The sequence below is a fragment of the Oreochromis aureus genome, linkage group 6 (assembly GCF_013358895.1).
Source record: "Oreochromis aureus strain Israel breed Guangdong linkage group 6, ZZ_aureus, whole genome shotgun sequence".
NCBI classification, from domain to species: domain Eukaryota; kingdom Metazoa; phylum Chordata; class Actinopteri; order Cichliformes; family Cichlidae; genus Oreochromis; species Oreochromis aureus.
The window spans coordinates 6,693,958-6,712,651 of record NC_052947.1 but is presented as its reverse complement, the minus strand read 5'-3'; the positions used below and the strand labels follow the sequence as shown (position 1 = coordinate 6,712,651).

General features: G+C 42.3%; 1 long non-coding RNA gene across 1 annotated transcript; it reads right to left on the bottom strand.

Moving 5' to 3' along the window:
* Positions 1 to 11,549: 11,549 nt before the first annotated feature.
* Positions 11,550 to 13,518, bottom strand: LOC120440794. Its single transcript, XR_005613521.1, has 4 exons — positions 13,468 to 13,518; positions 13,319 to 13,376; positions 12,097 to 12,353; positions 11,550 to 11,922 (listed from the first exon to the last, which is right to left on the bottom strand). It is a non-coding gene; the product is annotated as an uncharacterized LOC120440794 (long non-coding RNA).
* Between the last annotated feature and the right edge of the window lie 5,176 nt (positions 13,519 to 18,694).

The window sequence follows — 18,694 nt, the reverse complement described above, 5'->3', positions numbered from 1 at the left end:
CACAGACGCTCCATCAATGGTCAGAGGAGCATGTTGGGTGTGCATTCTCCTGAAGTCCACAACAATCTCCTTCGTCTTCTCCACATTCAGAGAGAGATTGTTGTCAACACACCACGTGGCCAGGCGTCTCACCTCACTTCTGTAGTTGGTCTCATCCCTGTTGCTAATGAGACCCACCACCGTTGTGTCGTCCGCAAACTTGATGAAGAGGTTGGAGCTGTATGATGGAGTGCAGTCATGGGTCAGCAGCGTGAAGAGGAGGGGCTCAGCACACATCCCTGCGGGGCCCCGTGTTTAAAATGATGGTGCTGGATGTATTACTGCCGACCCGTACTACTTGAGGTCTTCTGGTGAGGAAATCCAACAGCCAGTTGCACAGAGAGGTGTTAAGCCCCAACTGGACCAGTTTTTGAGTGAGCTGTTGGGGATTATAGTGTTGAATGCTGAACTGAAATCTATGAACAGCATTCGAACATATGAGTCTTTTTGTCCAGGTGTGTGAGTGCTGAGTGGAGTGCAGTGGAGATGGCATCATCGGTTGAGCGGTTGGGCCGATCACGCAAACTGGAAGGGATCCAGGGAGGGGGCAGGACAGTCTTGATGTGTTGCATGACTAGTCGTTCAAGCACTTCATCAGGATGGGAGTAAGTGCAACAGGACGGTAGTCATTAAAGCAGGAGGGAGATGACTTTTTTGGAACCGGAATGATTGTGGTGGCTTTAAAACATGTGGGGACGACAGCCTGGATAAGTGATATATTGAAGATGTCTGTGAAGACATCAGTGAGTTCTACTGCACAGTCTCTCAGTACACGACCAGGAATGTTGTCAGGACCCGGAGCTTTACGTGCATTGATCCTGCTGAGGGATCTCCTCACGCTGTCCGGGGACAGAGTCATCAGCTGGTCGCCAGGAGGGGGTGGGGTCTTCTGTGCAGTGGTGCTGTTTTGGGCTTCAAAGCGAGCAAAGAAAGTGTTCAGCTCGTTCAGCAGGGGGATAGTGCTATCACAGGTCTGTGGTGGGGTCTTGTAATCTGTGATGGTCTGAATGCCCGCCACAGGCTCCGTGAGTCTCTGCTGTCTTTGAAGTGATGAGATATTTTCCTGGAGTACTGTCTCTTAGCCTCTCTGATACCACGGGAAAGGTTGGCCCTAGCTGTCCTCAGGCTCACCTCGTCTCCATCTCTGAAGGCAGCATTCCGAGCTTTCAGCAGCCTGTAGACCTCTCCTGTCATCCATGGTTTTTGATTTGCCCGGACAGTTATGGTTTTCGTGACTGTTACATCCTCAATACACTTATTGATGTAGGCAGTAACAGTCTCTGCGTACTCCTGGAGGTCAGTGGTGTTGTTATAGGTGGCAGCCTGCTTAAACATGTTCCAGTCTGTGATGGTAAAACAGTCCTGTAAAGCCTCTGAAGACCCTTCTGGCCACACTCGTATCCGCTTACGAACCGGTTTGGTGACTTTAACGAGCGGTCTGTACGCAGGCATTAGCATGACAGTGACATGGTCTGAGGCGCCGAGGTAGGGGAGGGGAAAAGCTTGAAACAATAAAGATCCTTGAGTACATCAGGAAGATGGCAACAGCTGCTCACATACTTAGTGAATACCTCAGACAGCAGAAACCCAAGAAAGAAGAGCAGCAAAAGGATGAACCATCAAAGAAGCACAGGCCCCTGCACAGCATGTACCACCAGCAGATAGAAGAAGTTGGTGATATTGAAAATCCTGCCAATAGCTTTACAAAGCCGGACTAAAAGATAGCACAGAAGCACTAAACACAAGCTTGATAGAGGCTGGGGTCTACTGCAGCAGACAAGAACCCCAGGTGCAGGTTGTGAAAAGATCCCCCTGAGACAACCCAACAGCAGGGTGCAAGATGCTAGTAGGCAGGACATACATGGAACACCATCTCAAAATGATGAGTAGGTCTTATAAATGAAAGTAATGCACAAATTACATATTTAACAAACGTATTTTCTTAGTGATAATTTGAGTGTCGTCTGGACATTCCAGATTTTTGTTTCTAGGAATCTAATGTTTAAAATATTATGTGCTTTACTGTTGTGAAATACACTTATGTATCTATTCAGAAGTTGCCAGTAGTTCACTGGTTTTGTTTTTACAATGTCAAGGGCTTTTTTAATTTGTGCAAATATAGGACTTTAAAGGGCTGCCTGAATTTTGGTTATATTTTAATTAGCCAATACACATATGTGTTTTAATACATCTGTCCCAAATTACAGATTATAAACTTTGGACCATAACATTTTTAAGGAAATCAGGGATGGTAGGGCAGAAAATATTCTAATATTTAGATGATTTAAATGTTTAAATGTTTAATATTTAAGTGTGTGCATGATCAAGAATGTGCACACATTTAACTAAATTATTTTCTGAGCTATAATTAGAGCACCACCTGGACACTCCAGTATTTTTTCTGTTTTGATAGAAAAGTTTAGTGATAGTTTTTGTGGTGAAGCCTGTCATATTTGTTCAATCCATCATGAAAGTTAAATAAAAATAGCATTTTGTTCATTTGTCACTAAAAATTAAATATTAAAAAGTATCTGAGATGCTTTATTTTTACAGTATTGTATTTGATCTTTTCTTTTTTTCTATTTACCACAGAAAATACACACAGACTATAAAAATGCTACCAAAAAAGTAAGTTCACCTCCAAGTCTATGCAAAAATACAAATAAATAATCAGAAGATAATGGACAAGTCAGCAGGGAGTGTTTTACTCCTGCAAATCTACATGATGGGGTTTTGTGTGATACCAGTCATCCACTGGGCCGGCTTAACTACTCACTGCAGTGATGTCTTATAAGCAACACAAGAAGTCTTTCTGAAGGTTTTCACTCCACACCTGCAGGTGGTGGTGTTGGTCCTAGTTTCTTTAGCCTCCTCAGCAAGAGGAGTTGGTTGATTTGTATCCAAACGAGCATACACTGTTAACTTACTTTGCACATACACAGCGTAACGGTATCACAATATGGCAGATCAAGTAATAATGTGAGCTTAGAATGTTTTATTATATTAATCAGGTTTTGTTGACAGTGAATTACAGTACAGATAATTTCTCTACTGTTCCATTACTTCTGGTGTAGACAGAAAAAGAGAGAAGATGATATTATTGCCATTAATACAGATTCACATAGTAGAAAAGCTAAAAGGCTTTACATAGAAAACACCAGCAGTTTACATCAGGATATTTAACAGGCTTTCTTCACACTTAATGCTAGATTTCCTCATTGAATTGTTCATGACAGCACATTTCTCTAAACAGCAGATAAAGCAGGAATCAACACATGTTCATGTTTTACCACCAAGCAATGTGGAAACTGTTGAGTTTAAAACAACATGTCGAGTTCTTTAAGAAGAGTTACACACCAAAATATTTGTTTTCAAAATTAAATGGCTTTTTCTGTCTATGAGATGCAAATCAGGTCATTGCAAGCTCTTTTCCTTCACATTAAGTTTTAGGATTGCTTATTTTTCTTTTCTAGTGAATTAAAAACAAGTTTATCGTAAACATATTATAGCATAAGTTGTATCAGTAGGACCTGTTACTTTAACAATATTTACAGATTCATTTGTCCAGTTTCAGAGCCTACAAGTCTTTTTCTTGTGGATTTAATCCAACAACAAGAAACTGGTTGTCTAATTAGAAAAGAAATCATTTATTGGACTGCCTGATCCACAGATTCAACACAAGCAGAGAAATCAGTATCTGGACCACCAGAGTCAATTTAATGATATTCAATAATATTACTGCTTTTCCTGTACATTGAGAAAATCACACAGAAAATATGGATCAGTAGTAAGATTAGTCATGAGGTGATGCCATTTGTTGTTTAGTATCATCAGCACTGAAAGTGTAGGAATTACAAAGTATAAGAATATTTTGTTTTCTTTGCACTGGTTACATGTTTTTGGAGTTCTGACGTCCTCTTGTGTTCACAGTAATTTCTCACTGTGTTCGGGTCTGAGGGTGAAGTTCTGTCCTGATGCTTTTGGTGAGTCTTTAATTAGCTGATCTACACTGCACTATCTCATCAGAGACTCACCTGCATCATAATAATAATGTTGGTCCAGGATTAACATTGCAACTGACCAGTCACGTCACTGTGATGTCTGATGTTTTCTTTATTAATTTGTGAAAAATAATAAATAAATTATTGTATCACTCATTGTTACTGTGGGACTTACAAACAGACACTGGGTCTCTCAATGATAGAACACACAGACTTTATTCTTGCAGTGATTAACACACACTGCACACCACAGTCATCACTCACATACTCCTGGTCCCAGCGACCTACTGAGACAAAATAGAGGAATCACAATTAGCTGATGACTGGCAGCTGTGGCCGCCCGACTCCTCCGACACTGTCTCCGAAACCTCTGCTCCACCCATTCACCACACCCACACACTCTAATTATCAAGTTAAGTTTGCTGTTAGCCAAATTTATGTTACAAATTTGGAGTGCAAGTCATAATTTTGAAGCATTAACTAACTTTTTGGCTCAGAATGTAATTTGGTCAGTTGGTAAGTTGATCCTAGAACATTTATGATGAAACAGGAACCTTACATGACTGGAACAAAATTTGTTTTTGTTGAACCACACAAAAGAAAACCAGCTGGACTGCAGCTGCTTTCACACTTCAGCTCTGCCTCAGTCTGAGACTCATGGACTGATATTATTCTGCTCCAGTGCTGTGCAGAGATCTTTAAAGGGGCGGGTGCTCAAAGTTAAAAAGGGACACATAGAACCAGGCTGAAGAACAACAACACACATTTATCAAGAATTAATATGGAATCATATCATACTATACAACTGTGATCAGGTGGGGACCATGCAAAGCAAACGTAGCCTATGTTTTTACCTAATGGGCTACAATGTTGCTATTGAGGGTTGCTGCTGATAGTGCTGGAGGGCAGGGCTGTATTGATCTCCATAGGAGAGATGGCGGCTGGTTAAACAAGTGTTATGAGATTATAATAAGATAATAATAAAATGCAAAGATTGGTGACAATTCTTGGAACCATAAGGCAACAAAACCGTGAGACATAAACTAGATTCTGCCTGTGACTCCATGTATGCCTCTCTTCCTCCTTCTCATGTATCACTCTTCACTTTGTAACAGCAGTCTGGCGAGGCGGGAGCGGCTAGCAGGTCCAGCAGGCATGTGGTGTGGAGGTTAGCTGAAATACCCGAAGCCAGTCGGTTAAATCCAATAACAGACCTTTATTTGCCGTCAGCAACATAAGACCATACAAGCCAGGTCTCCACGGCTCTACTCTGTCCGTACATACATGTGCGGGGATCGGTAGTCGCCGTCGCCAGTTGGTCACAACAGTAAGGTTTTTAGAGAGAAGGAACATGAGCAGCATGAAAATGGATGCCGCTAACAACACACACACACTAGGAGACTCCCACAACTACTACAATAGTAGGGCACCCCCCCCCCCTATAATATAATTACTAGAGATGGACCGATCAGATATTACGTATCGGTATCGGTCCGATACTGACCTAAATTACTGGATCAGATATCGGGGAGAAATAAAAAATGTAATCCCATCCATTAAATATATAAAAAAAACACCTCACAAAACTTGCGACATGGCGTAACTCGGCTCATAACCGTAGCACGTCGGAGCAGTATGCATCACGTGATAGAGCGGCTGTGTGTATTTGGAGCCTCACTACCAAACCAGCATTTCATCTCCGAGGAAGTTATCCCAGAGAGAAGTAAAGCAAATGTGTAAGTTCATCTCTCAATGTTTGTAAAGCATTCCCGCGTTAAGCTTAACAACCGATATATGGAGCGACTGCCTCTCTCTCTCCCTCACCTTCCTGCTGCTACTTCAATGGTGAAACTGATCAATGATCAGCTGATCGGCTTTTCTGTCGCGAGTCCGTCTCTCTTCTTTGTTTTTGGCCCACTTTGCACCAGAAAGAGGAAACCAGCGGCTGAACAACAGCAGCACGTTTAAGCTTGATAAGCTGTTGTTAGAATTTATTTAATATTACTTTCTACACCAGGATCCTTTTCTCGTAGCTGACGGCTGGTAACTGTGCAGGGGCGGATCTAGCAAAGTTTAGCCAGGGGGCCGATAGGGCATGAACAGGGAAAAGGGGCACAAAGACATACTTTTTCTTTCTTATTCTCATTTAAAATGTCTAGCTTTTAATAAATAATTATCTGAATCTTACACCCAAAGTTTTAATCTGATGTAAAATGTATAGAAGTCCATTACTGTATATAGTAACTATTAGGTCTAATATACCCTAGTAGTACTTTTTCCTTTGGGAAGGTACCATCTGTGCAGTCTGCAATTTTGTTGAAGAAAGATGTTGAATCTGCTTAATTATTCTTGAAAAATAATTTATTTCTGTGCATTTTTTTTCACCCTGCATCAAATTAAAGTTGATTACATCGATTAAGCATCATGAGATGGGGGGTGGTTCCCTTTCTTCTTTTTTTTTTGCTGGAAGTTTGCAACCCCATTAGTTAGGTTACTTAATATTTCTGCTAAGTACTCTTTAAAATACCAGAATAGGGAGGATGGAGCAGGTTTAAGTTTATTAGATTGATCAGTGTTGTAGCGGGTCAGGGATGTGTTGGGGTTTTGTTATTATAGTTCTGTTTACTGTTGTCATGGTGATGAGTGACGCGCTCTCTCGGCGACTGTTTTCCAGTGAGAGAGTGCCTTTTTTTGTTGTTTATGTGTGGTTGCCACGCTGAGGAGGGCGGTAGCAAATAAACGGGTGCTCCCAAAGAAACCTCTGTCTTCTCCGTGCCTGAGCTCGCCACATTGGTGTCAGAAGTGGGATAGCTCACCCTCGCCGGAATGGAGAGAGACACTCAGAGACTGGAGCAAGCGAGCGGCCATGTAAGTCCCCCGACGGGTCCCGACGGCGCGAGCGCACCGCGGCAGCGGCCCGTCGTGACAGACGCTAGGACAATGCTTCATGGGCTGCCTCTGTCGACCGACACGCCGGGCCCTCGACAGCGAGCAGTGATGCCTGCAACGCCAGCTAAGTTACCGAAATACAACGGGCTAACCCCGCTAGAGCCCTACCTCTCACAAGTACGGCTAGCTGCGAGGCATAATGGCTGGAGCGACGAAGAGGCTGCTACACACCTAGCGCATTCGAGAGGCGGTTTGGGCAGCGGCACTCCATTGATCAGAGCAGGGAGCAGCTGACCAACCGGAGCCGTCGGCCGGGGGAGAGCCTGGGCACCTTTGCAGCAGATGTGTTGCTGTATGCTCGTCGTGGCTACCCAGAGTTCCCAGCAGCAGCCCGTGAGGAGCTTAGCCTGCATGCTTTTCTGTGAGGACTTTTCCCAGAGCGACTATGCCAACACGTCCGCCTGGCCATGCCTCAGACTCTCCGTGAGGCACTCCTTGAGGCTGAAAGGGCCGAGCTTGTGCTCACCTCGCGACCTAACCAGCAGTTGCCCCCCCCAAACGACCCTCAAATCAGAGCCGCAGACTACGACAGGGAGGGGGAGGTCCCGGAGGTATGCCAGCTGCAGCCCTTGGTGCCCTGGAGGCGTCCCTGTTGACCGACCGCTGCTACCGGTGCGATGAGCCTGGCCACGTGGCGCGCGACTGCCTGGCGCCCGCCCCGAAGGCCAGAACTATGTGGCCTCAGGGGGATGAGAGGGGGAGCGTCACAGCGAGGGGACCACCGCTCCAGCTTCCTGCCCCCCTCCAAGAACGATGCACGGTGGCGGGCCTAGTCGGGCACCTCAAGGGACTCTACCTGAGCTGCTGTGTTGAGGACCAGCCCTGCCAAGCCCTGGTGGACACGGGTTCCACCATTTCCCTAATACGACCTGGTGTGTTTCCTGGAACATCCGGGCCGCTTGTGATGGGTTGGTCGCCCACCAACACCCAGCTGATGACAGTGACGGGGGTGAGAACTGACATGCGGGGGAAGAAACCGTTGCGGATCCGAGTGAAGGATCTGGAGCTGGAGCATGACTTCTGGCTTGCTGACATCCAAGACCAGTGCATCATCGGCCTTGATCTGCTGACCCGCTGGGGGGCCTGCGTTGACGACGCGAAGCTGGCTATTACTCTTGGTACAGAGACTCTGGCCCTCCGGTGCGGTCAGAAGCAGGGAACCAGAGACTGCAGGCAGACGCGGCTGGTTCAGCACACCATCGACACCGGCTCTGCTCAACCCATCTGTCTGCGCCCACGCCAGCTGCCCCTCTCGAAACGGCGAGGAGAGCGGGCTCAGGAGGCATGGGGCGTGGCTACTGCTCGGGCCACAGCCGGTGGAGGGGGATGGCTCTCGTTGACCATGCAACAGCTGAAGCAGGAGCAGGAGGCTGATGCAACGTTGGTTCAGGTGGGGGCCTGGCTGGAGGTAGCACGACGCCTAGGCTGGACAGGGGTGTCAGGACACGGGCCCGAAGTGAAGGCCTACTACTCCCAGTACAACAATCTGGAGACCCACGGCGGCCTCCTGTACCGGAGATGGCGGGCCCTTGGACCGGGCAAGGATCTCCTGCAGCTGTTGGTGCCTCAGTCGCTGCGGTCGCAGGTGCTCAAGCTTGTCCACGGCTCGGTGGGGGCCAGCCACTATGGAAATGCTAAAACTCTCCGCCGTCTCAGGGGACAGTTCTACTGGCCTGGTTGTCGACGGGATGTGGAACTTCATCTGCACTGCTGTGACACCTGTACGGCACGGAAGGGCCCCACTCAACGCTCCACTGCCCTCCTACAGCGGCATCGGGTGGGGGCCCCGATGGAGAGAGTGGGAGGAGACGTCCTAGGGCCTTTCCCCGTCCCCGAGGCAAGGAACCGGCGGGTGTCCGTGGCCGGGGACTGCTCCAGGAGGCTGAGGGAGCGGCCGCGAGTGGTTCGTGAATACACCCGCCAGGCCCAGGTCAGCGCCGCAGTACGACAGAAAGAGCCTGCTGCACACCAGGTGCCGAGGGGGAGCTATCGTGCCTGGCGACAAGGTTTGGGTGTACTGCCCGGTTCGCAAGAGAGGAGTGTCCCCCAAACTGTGCAGTCACTGGCAAGGGCCGGCGGAGGTCGTGGAGCGGCTAACGGAAGTGGTGTACCGTATCCGCATGCCGGGCCCGGGGCGCATGGTGGTGTTGCACCGGGACAGGCTTTCACCGTACTGACCGCTCGCTCCGGCAGACGCCGGGGCAGGGGATGCTGGTGACACCCCAGGTTCTGATCCGAGTGACTTTTCCCCCGCCGGTCGAGACCGGCCGGTGCGCCAGAAGAAGGCACCCGGACACTTACAGGACTTTGTGTGGGGTAATGGGGCTGTCGGGGACGACTGATTTTTTACATACAGGTATAACAGAATAGCTTTAGTGTTGTTATTTATTTAAACTTGAGTATGAACTTATACAAAATGCAGCAAGATATTAAAAAAACTGTTTTATTGATTAAAAAACACACTATATCGGATTCATATTGGTATCGGCAGATATCCAAATTTATGATATCGGTATCGGACATAAAAAAGTGGTATCGTGCCATCTCTAATAATTACCCACATTCAAAAACTCTTGCCCTTAATTAATAATAAAGTAATGACAGAAAAAAATTTATAGAACCAAAAAATTGCAGGTGTGTTTAATATTGTTTTTATACTGGAATACCTCTGCAATGCAACAACTGGTACATGTGTTATCGTGACCTGTGCTCTTTTTATTCCAGCTGGTGAGGAATCCACAGCCTGTAGCAGCCTCACACAGCTCCTTTTGTCACCGTTTCCTCCTCATGTGCTTACAGGGCATGTCTGGACAATGTTATATCATGAGTAATAATTTAAATAAAAATGTATATACATCAAATACGCACACACACACATACAGTGACATTTTATACCTTCTCCAGGCTCTATATAGCATACTATGGCCACAAGTTTGCATCATGGTGCTGATCAAGAATCTTTCCCTTATTGTTTATTCCTAGTGCTATAATAATAAAGTAATTAAAATAAAAAATTAAGTAATAAATATAAAATAATGTATTTATGATGACTCAATTTGTTTGACTATCCACTCTGTGCAGGCAGAAAGCTTATTAAAGGTTTAAACTGCTGTAAAATCAGCATTTTGTCCTATTTGAAATATAAATCTAATATAATCTGTTTAATGTATTTTCTTTAAAACACAGTATTTTTCATAATATTGTAATTACGTGGATATGCATACTAGATCGTTTTTAAGTGAAATATAAGCCCTCTAGAAAGGCAGCAAAAGCCCTGTAATTTACTTTCAAACTAAATATGTTATATACAGACCCATGACAGGCTTACCCAGTCAGCTAGCGGCTATGACCAGCACACTTGTGCGGTTAATGAAAGGACAGGTAATGTTTGTCACACTGTTACACACAAAGCACACTCATTTGTTTCAATTCGTCAGTTGTCACAAGACAGTTTACCAGCCTGTACATAATAACCTAATACTGCTGTGTGATATACACTACAGTGTATGCTGTACACCTACTTACTCTTTTTTTTTTTTTGCATCAGTCTGCATTTCTCAATTAACTTGTGTTTCTCCTACAGCTCTGCACCACTCAGATGGCAAAAAATGTAAGTTCAAGAAAAAGAAATGAACACTGATGAATGCACAGATACTTCTGTTACTGTAATTCACTCTGTTCCATAAATCACCCTGGACAGAAAAAAAGTGAAATATTTCACTCTTCATATACTTATCGCCCATTTTTGTACCAGACGAAATGTGAAACATAGGGATTAAACCTGGCGACACAGTCGGACACTCCGTTTTAACAGTCGGCTCTGAACAACTTGATCAATAGAAAGAAATAATAAGCTGTTATTCACACTCACGCACAGAGAGACAGAACAGGAAATGCAATTCTCAGAAGTAAAAATGGATGGAGATGGAGATGTGGTCTGAAGATGATTTCTTTGTGGTTGGAAAATTTTAGAGAGATAGACATCTGGCTGCCCACCTTCCTCTATACGTGCATAATGTGCATGAACAGACAAAGGCCTGTAAACCCCCTTTAAAATGAGAAGAAAGAAATTACTGCATAAAAATTTAAAATTTCGTGTCACATTTGACTTCTGACTTCGTCTTTAAGGCCAATAGATTAGTCTACAGGTGAAATGGATAATAATGCTTCATAGAGCGTTTTAAAATGGCAATAGGATTTCAGATTAATTTTAGTATGCCTTTGTTGTGTACGTTAGATTAACATCTTATAACAGTTTAAATACATAACATTTTGAATCCCCAAAAGTTGATTCAGTTCATCTGGACGTAGCATTTTGAGACACGTCCAGATGAACTGAATCAACTTTTGGGGATTTACTTACCTGGATGATTGAGAATGCATCAAAACATTTTGAATGTACAAAATAAACCGAATCAAATCTTTATTCACTTAATGCTTATTACCAAAGATTTAAACAAATTGTATTAAACAATGAAATGAACGTTTACACATTTACAAAATCCACACAAATAAACCCCCCCCAAAAAATATTATACTGTCAGAATACAAAATACATATACAAAATGTAATAATCTTCCCTTAAAAATAAAACTGCCCAGAGAGTGGTTTGTGCTTTCAGAGTGCTTCTTCTAGAATTAAGTTTATATTTCAGTAAAAGCTAGATTAACTTCTAATAAACTAGTAACGACTGTTACATGTGTTACACATATACACAGCTCTAACATTTATAATAGTCCACAGTCCAAGGACACATTTGTTATATCTATTGCATCATTCTTTATCAAAATGCAAACACAGCCATAAACAGCAATGTCTTCCTAAAAACATTAAATATGTACACTGAAGACACACATTCATGTTCATACTCTACTTTTTCCTGACTGTGCTGTACAGTGCTGATGAATACTCTGCAGCCTGTTGATCTCTTAATCTGTAAAGGTAAATATGATGTCAATAAAACTCACAATATCAGTAACATTAAGTATTTTCTTTTCTTAAGTTAGACCAAAGACCAAAGTTACACCAAAACTAAATAAATAATGGATTCACAAAATCAAAACAAAGAACTGATGGAAACATTCCCACAGAAACTAAGTGTCCTCACCTTTGGGTGCTGTTTAATCTGACCACAGTGTAGTCCACATCTGTTACTTCTTCGTCCTTTTCTTTTGGTCTTTTGGTCTTAATGGGGAGAACGTTGTAGTAGTCGTGCTCTTCTGGCTTCTTTATGAAAGTTACACTGGAATAGCAAAGATCATCCTGCTGCTCCTCTGCTGCTCTACTCTGTGCTGGAGCTGAAGGGCCGTCACGCTCTGGACGTCCACTTGGTGCAGGGTCAAACATGTAATAATATGCATTTTCCTGAAATTCAAGATAACCATAAAAGTTGAAAGGTTATGGTTGGACCTCCCGCCCTCCCCTGCCATCTGAGCCACAGCCTCCCACAGCCTGTATTCCTGGAGAGGTTTATATCCCGAGCAAAGGAAGAGCAATGCCACCAACAACAGCATTAAACAAAAAAGTGTCTCAACACATGAAAATTGATTTCAATTAACCATTGTCTTAACTAAAGGTACCCACACAGTATGCAGTAGTGCAGTATTTTAGAAATCAGTCATTACAAGCCACACTGTGCAGTGTGGATCTCATAAACCTGGGTGGGACATGAAGTTTGAAGCATGTGAATCGTACAATGATAATGATCAGCTTTTATTCCTCTTGGTGTCCATACCGAATCATCAGACTGGATTCAGACTTGATAACAGCTGGCAGCTGTCATAAAACAAACTGCTAAACAACTCTACTAGATCTTCCTCTTTATTGGAATTCTCTAAAAGCCAGATACTTCCATCATTTCTCTTTGTTTTGTCTTTTTCATGAGTGTTGGTGCTCAGTTGATCAGCACAGCGTTTCATGCTGCATTTCTGTTGGTTGGTTAATAGATGTAGATTGCAGCAGCAGGGACACTGTGAGGTGATCACCCTCAAATTCTGGCAATGTAATGATTTTATCTCAGACCATCTTTGTTAACAAGATTACTACAGCCAACTTTTGAGTTGAGTGAGAACAACCACAATACACACAATCAAAGCTATCACCTCCATGTTTCTTTACCTTAGGTGGCCCACAGTCACAAACTTTATAACCAGCTTAATATCTGGTTGGGTTAATACCCACTTTTTTGTACTACAACAGCCAACTTTATCTTTCAACTGTGCAGTGTATGACAGCAGTATACAGACATGTACAACAAGATTCATTTACATTAAAATGGTCTTTTTCAGGTTCATATATGTATACCTAATACCTGACCTCTTCTTCCTTACCTCTGGTTTGTTGTCTGGCCTCTCTCTGGATAAATTTGTTTTGAAGCACCCTTTTCTTCTGTACAGAAGAACAAATGAACATTTCAATTAATTATTACATGAAATCAATAAAGAAACATTGATTAAAACATTAAAATTGAGCTGCTCACCTAATGAATATGATTCCACAGATGATTATGACAGCCAGAATTAGAACAGTGACTGATGCAACTACAGCTGTTTTTTTCCATGAGTCTAGGAAACAGTGACAAAACTGAACATTTGTCACTGGATTACAAGATTCGGGATCACATAGAAATGGAGATAAAACATTTAACCGATCAGACCAAAATCTTCAAATTAACAACTCGATTCTGAATCTAATTCTAACTCTAAACTTTAACAATACTAAAACCAACATTAGGACATTTTAACAACTCCATTGTACTACTATTTTGATTGCACCTAATGCCAGGAGAACAACTGTTTGTGTGTTAAAACATGCAGATCATGACTTTTACTGAAGTCGACCTCAACCGACTCAACACTAAATACAGAGAAAACAGGACAGTAAGACTTGTGGTTAGCATTAGCTAAGGGACTAATGGGAGGCCACTTAATTTCATCTAAAAAGCTCCACAGCTGCAAGTATCAATGAAATTCTCTCTGAGATATTTAGGACAATGACAGTGTCTGTAGACTGGCAAACAATGAAGCTGCTACACACTGATTACCATGGAAACCTGAGAGTTTGCTCATGTCACACTGGTCAGCATCCTACAAGATTTCATTTACTCTCTTTCAGTTTGTATTTGGAAAATGTCAAACACATAGACACAAAGCACCACAATTAAAGATATAATCATGTTTCTTTTTAAGAAAAACAGAGCTGGATATACAGCAGCATTGACAATGACAGCATGATGAAATAGATCATCAAACATAAGCCTGGAGAACAGTTAAATTATTATAACCCACACTTGGTATTTTTACTTGTTGTTTTGTGGGTGTGATATAGTAATATATGGTCTAACAAAACAAAACCGATAAAAAGGCATTGTTCATGAAGCAGACCATGATGATGTCTTTGGCAGCCAACTTGAGCCAACTGAAAATCTAGAGGGCATGATGAAAGCTGAGACTGAAAGGTACTGTCAACACCATTTGTTCACAGGTTATGGGTGTATTATCTGATTCATAAATGTATCCATACTGTAATCTTATTTTATTTCCCTACATAACTGACACTGGTACATCAATAATAAACTAGATAAACTGTTCTGAAACTGTAAGATTAACTGCTGTTTTCTACTGATCTGTTTTGTTCCTTGTACCAGGTGTAATTAGCTGCTGGGTTAGCATCACTGCTACAGGTCAGAGTCACTGACCTGCCCTCCACTATCTCAGCAGAGGGACTCACTGACACAGAGGGAAGCTTTGGAGCATCTGGAGGAGATGTGGAAAAATTAATGACAAATACATGCAGCAAATTTAAGTTTATATTTAGTGCTCAAGCTAACACATGTAAATAGATTTGTAATATCCATACCGGATATAGCAGACTGTACAGTTCTAGAGTTTTAATCTCACAAAGCCTCCTTTCTTCCCCTGTGACAATGTCAGAGTTTAAACCCCTGTTTCTGTGTGGTATTATAAGAAAACTGTTTTCACTCACATTTCACATTGATAGAGATGACTTTAGATATCGTTTTGCCCAGCTTATTCTCAGCGGTACAGCAATACTTTCCAGAGTCAGAAGACTGGATGGACCTGAAGATGATCTGCTTTTCTTGGCTGATCGGTTGTTCCTCCTTGTACCAGGTGTAATTAGCTGCTGGGTTAGCATCACTGCTACAGGTCAGAGTCACTGAACTTCCCTCCACTATCTCAGCAGAGGGACTCACTGACACAGAGGGAACCTCTGGAATGTCTAGAACAGAGAATATTAACATTAGAATTAACGTCATAATACATTGTGTATTTTTCTGTTAATAATTACAGCAAACAAAACATAAATATAATATAAACTTTAATCCTTATTCTTCTGGTATTAATGTTCATTCAAAATATCCCTATTTCTTCTTTGAAGTTATGGTCAAGACATTTCCCTCACTTTCATTTCAGTCTGTCACACCCTCAAGTATGGGGAATCAGTCAGCCTTTAAATATTTGTCAGATGTTATCCTCAATATATTAGGTTCATGCTTTGTGTGAAAGATCATGTTTGCTGGATTTGTCAGTTGTTCCATAAATTGGATGTACACATGACAGTCCATGGACAGACCTTTGTAGACAGTCAGAAACAGATCCCTGCACAACCCTGTCAGAAGCACATCCCTGTTTATTAAACTAGTAATGAAATCCTCTAAATAAGCTACATAAGCAGGATTACATCTACATTTGTATTCCAAAATAAAATTAAACCACTTACAGTCAGGGGAAACATTGTTTGAACCGCTGCTGATTTTGCAAGTTTGGCTGCTAACAAAGATCAGTCTTTAATTTCAATGGTGGGTGTATTTGAACAGTGTGAGATAGAACAATAACACACAAAAAAACAAAATCCAGAAAAATGCATTTCAAAAAGCTTTAAATTAACTTGCACTTTCATGAAGGAAATAATTATTTGATCCCCCATCAGTCAGCAAGATTTCTGGCTCCCAGGTGTATTTTATACAGCTGATGTTGGGAGCCTTCTCAACTCATTACCTGTATAAAATACAGATGTCCATAGAAGCCATCAGTGCATCCAGATTCCAAACTGTACCATGGCCAAGATGAAAGAGCTTCCCAAGTATATCAGGTATATCAAAATTCTGGCCCTACACAAGGCTGGGATGGGCTATAAGACCATCGCCAAGCAGCTGGGTGAGAAGGTGACAACATTATTATTCACAAATGTAACAACCATAAAATAACTACCAATCTCCCTCGGTCTGGAGTTCTACGCAAGATCTCACCTCATGGAGTTTCAATAATAATGAGAACGATGTGGAACCAGCCCAGAACTACTCGGAAGGAACATCAGTGATCTCAAGGCAGCTGGACCAGAGTCACCAAGAAAACAGTTGGTACCACACTACGCCACGAAGGACTGAAATCCTGCAATCCCCTGTTTGAAGTTTGCCACTGAACCTCTCAATAATTCAGAGGGGCACCGGGTGAAAGTGTTGTGGTTAGATGAGACAAAAATTGAGATATTTGACATCAACTCAACTCGCCGTGTTTGGAGGAGGAAGAATGCTGCCTATGACTCCAAGAACACCGTCCCCACCATCAAACATGGAGCTGAAAACATTGTGCTTGCAGGGTGTTTTTTCTGCCAAGGGGACAGGACAACTGGACCGGATTTTTAGAAATACATTTTTCTGGGTTTGGTGGTTATTGTTCTGTCTCTCACTGTTCAAATAAACCTACCTATGAAATCATAGACTAATCATTTCTTTGTAAGGGGCAAACTTACAAAATCAGCAGGGGTTCAAACAATTTTTCCCTGACTATAAATGGTGAGACAAGGCGGTGGTTAAGATTGCTTTGTTATGTCTGGGGAAAAGGAAACCAATGATTCCTCAACTCATCTTCCCCTACCTCTTCTCCACAGCAACTTTACAATGAAGTCACTTTATTTCCTTAAGTAGATGTTCCTCTTTAATCTTAATTATATGTTGTTCAGAATACTACTGTCTTTCATGTAATTATTTGCTTTCTTCACCACATGGTCAAACCATTGTTCAGCACAATGACTGTTCTTTTTGAACTTACTCTAAGTCAATAAATGCTTCTGATTCATGAACCTGGCTGCACTCACCTTTAAACTCTTCGTACAGTAACACACTCACACAATTTAAATTATTGTATAGTATTGTCAGTTATGCTGAATATCTGAAACAACAGTTTGGTGAACAAAAAAAGGGTGTAGATGTAAAGATTATTTATCATGATGACCACATGACACAGTGAAGTAAACTTACACACAGAAACTGAGCGATAATCTTCGTGTCCTTTGAAAGCACAGGAGATGACGTCTCCAGGATTGAACAGATCTTGATAAGAACTTTGTTCAACCATAAACTGATTGTTTTTTAACCACACAAAAGAAAGACGCCCAGCTGGACTGCAGCTGCTTTCACACTTCAGCTCTGCGTCAGTCTGAGACTCGTGGACTGATATTATTCTGCTCACCTTCACCTGCAGAGCTGTGTGAAATAACAAAAATAGTCACATTATTAATTAAATGACTTAACTGAATGAAATATCCATCAGTGTGTGTTGATCAGTACCTGTGACAGTCAGAGTTGTTCCAGGTAAACTACTCTTCCATTCAAAGCTTTGTGTTTTAAATTTGAAGTGATACTTGGCTGAATCACTCTCTGTCAGGTCTCTGATTCTCAGAGTGGAGCGTCCTCTCTCTGTTTCAATCACCTCAACACGACCTGCATACCGGGAGTCTTCTCTGAGGTCCTCAGATCCATGACCAGAACGGAACCAGAATTGTGATTGGACTGGACTTTCATAACTGTTGTAAGTAGAAGAAATGTCCACTGATGAGCCTTTGAATGCACAGATTCTTCTGTTACTGTAATTCACTCTGTTGCACCGTTCACCATTGATGCCTGAAAAATTATAATTAAAAGAATTTTTAAAACCAAATTTATTGACAGAACATGACATTAATTATCACCCAGATTAAGTTTTCATTCAGGTAAAACCTCAAAGTGAACTCACAAACTAATGAAGAATGAAAATCCTCAAATCCTTTTAAAGCACATGAGTAGCTTTTTGAAGTGTCATATGACGCTTCATAAGAAGAAGAGCTGGCTCCATACACTTGTTGTCCATTTTTGTACCAGACATAAGATGAAACATAAGGATTACATCTGGTGACACAATCCAACTGTCGTCCAGTGGACACACTGACCTGAACATCTTGACCAGTGGACAAGAAACAATAAATAAGATGTCAGTCACTCTCACACTGAAGCAGACATTAGGAAAATTCGCAGAAGTGATAAAATTAATTAGAAACAAAGTATTAATTCTCTCCATCTTTCGACCCAAAACCATTCAAACTATTATTAAAAGGTACGGTAGAGCATGCAAATAAAAATTGATTAAATATCCATCAGTGTGTGTTGATCAGTACCTGTGACAGTCAGAGTTGTTCCAGGTAAACTACTCCTCCATTCAAATCTTTGTGTTTTGAATTTGAAGTGATACTGGGCTGAATCACTCTCTGTCAGGTCTCTGATTCTCAGAGTGGAGCGTCCTCTCTCTGTTTCAATCACCTCAACACGACCTGCATACTGGGAGTCTTCTCTGAGGTCCTCAGATCCACGACCAGAACGGAACCAGGATGTTGATTGGATTGGACTTTCATAGCTGTTGTAAGTAGAAGAA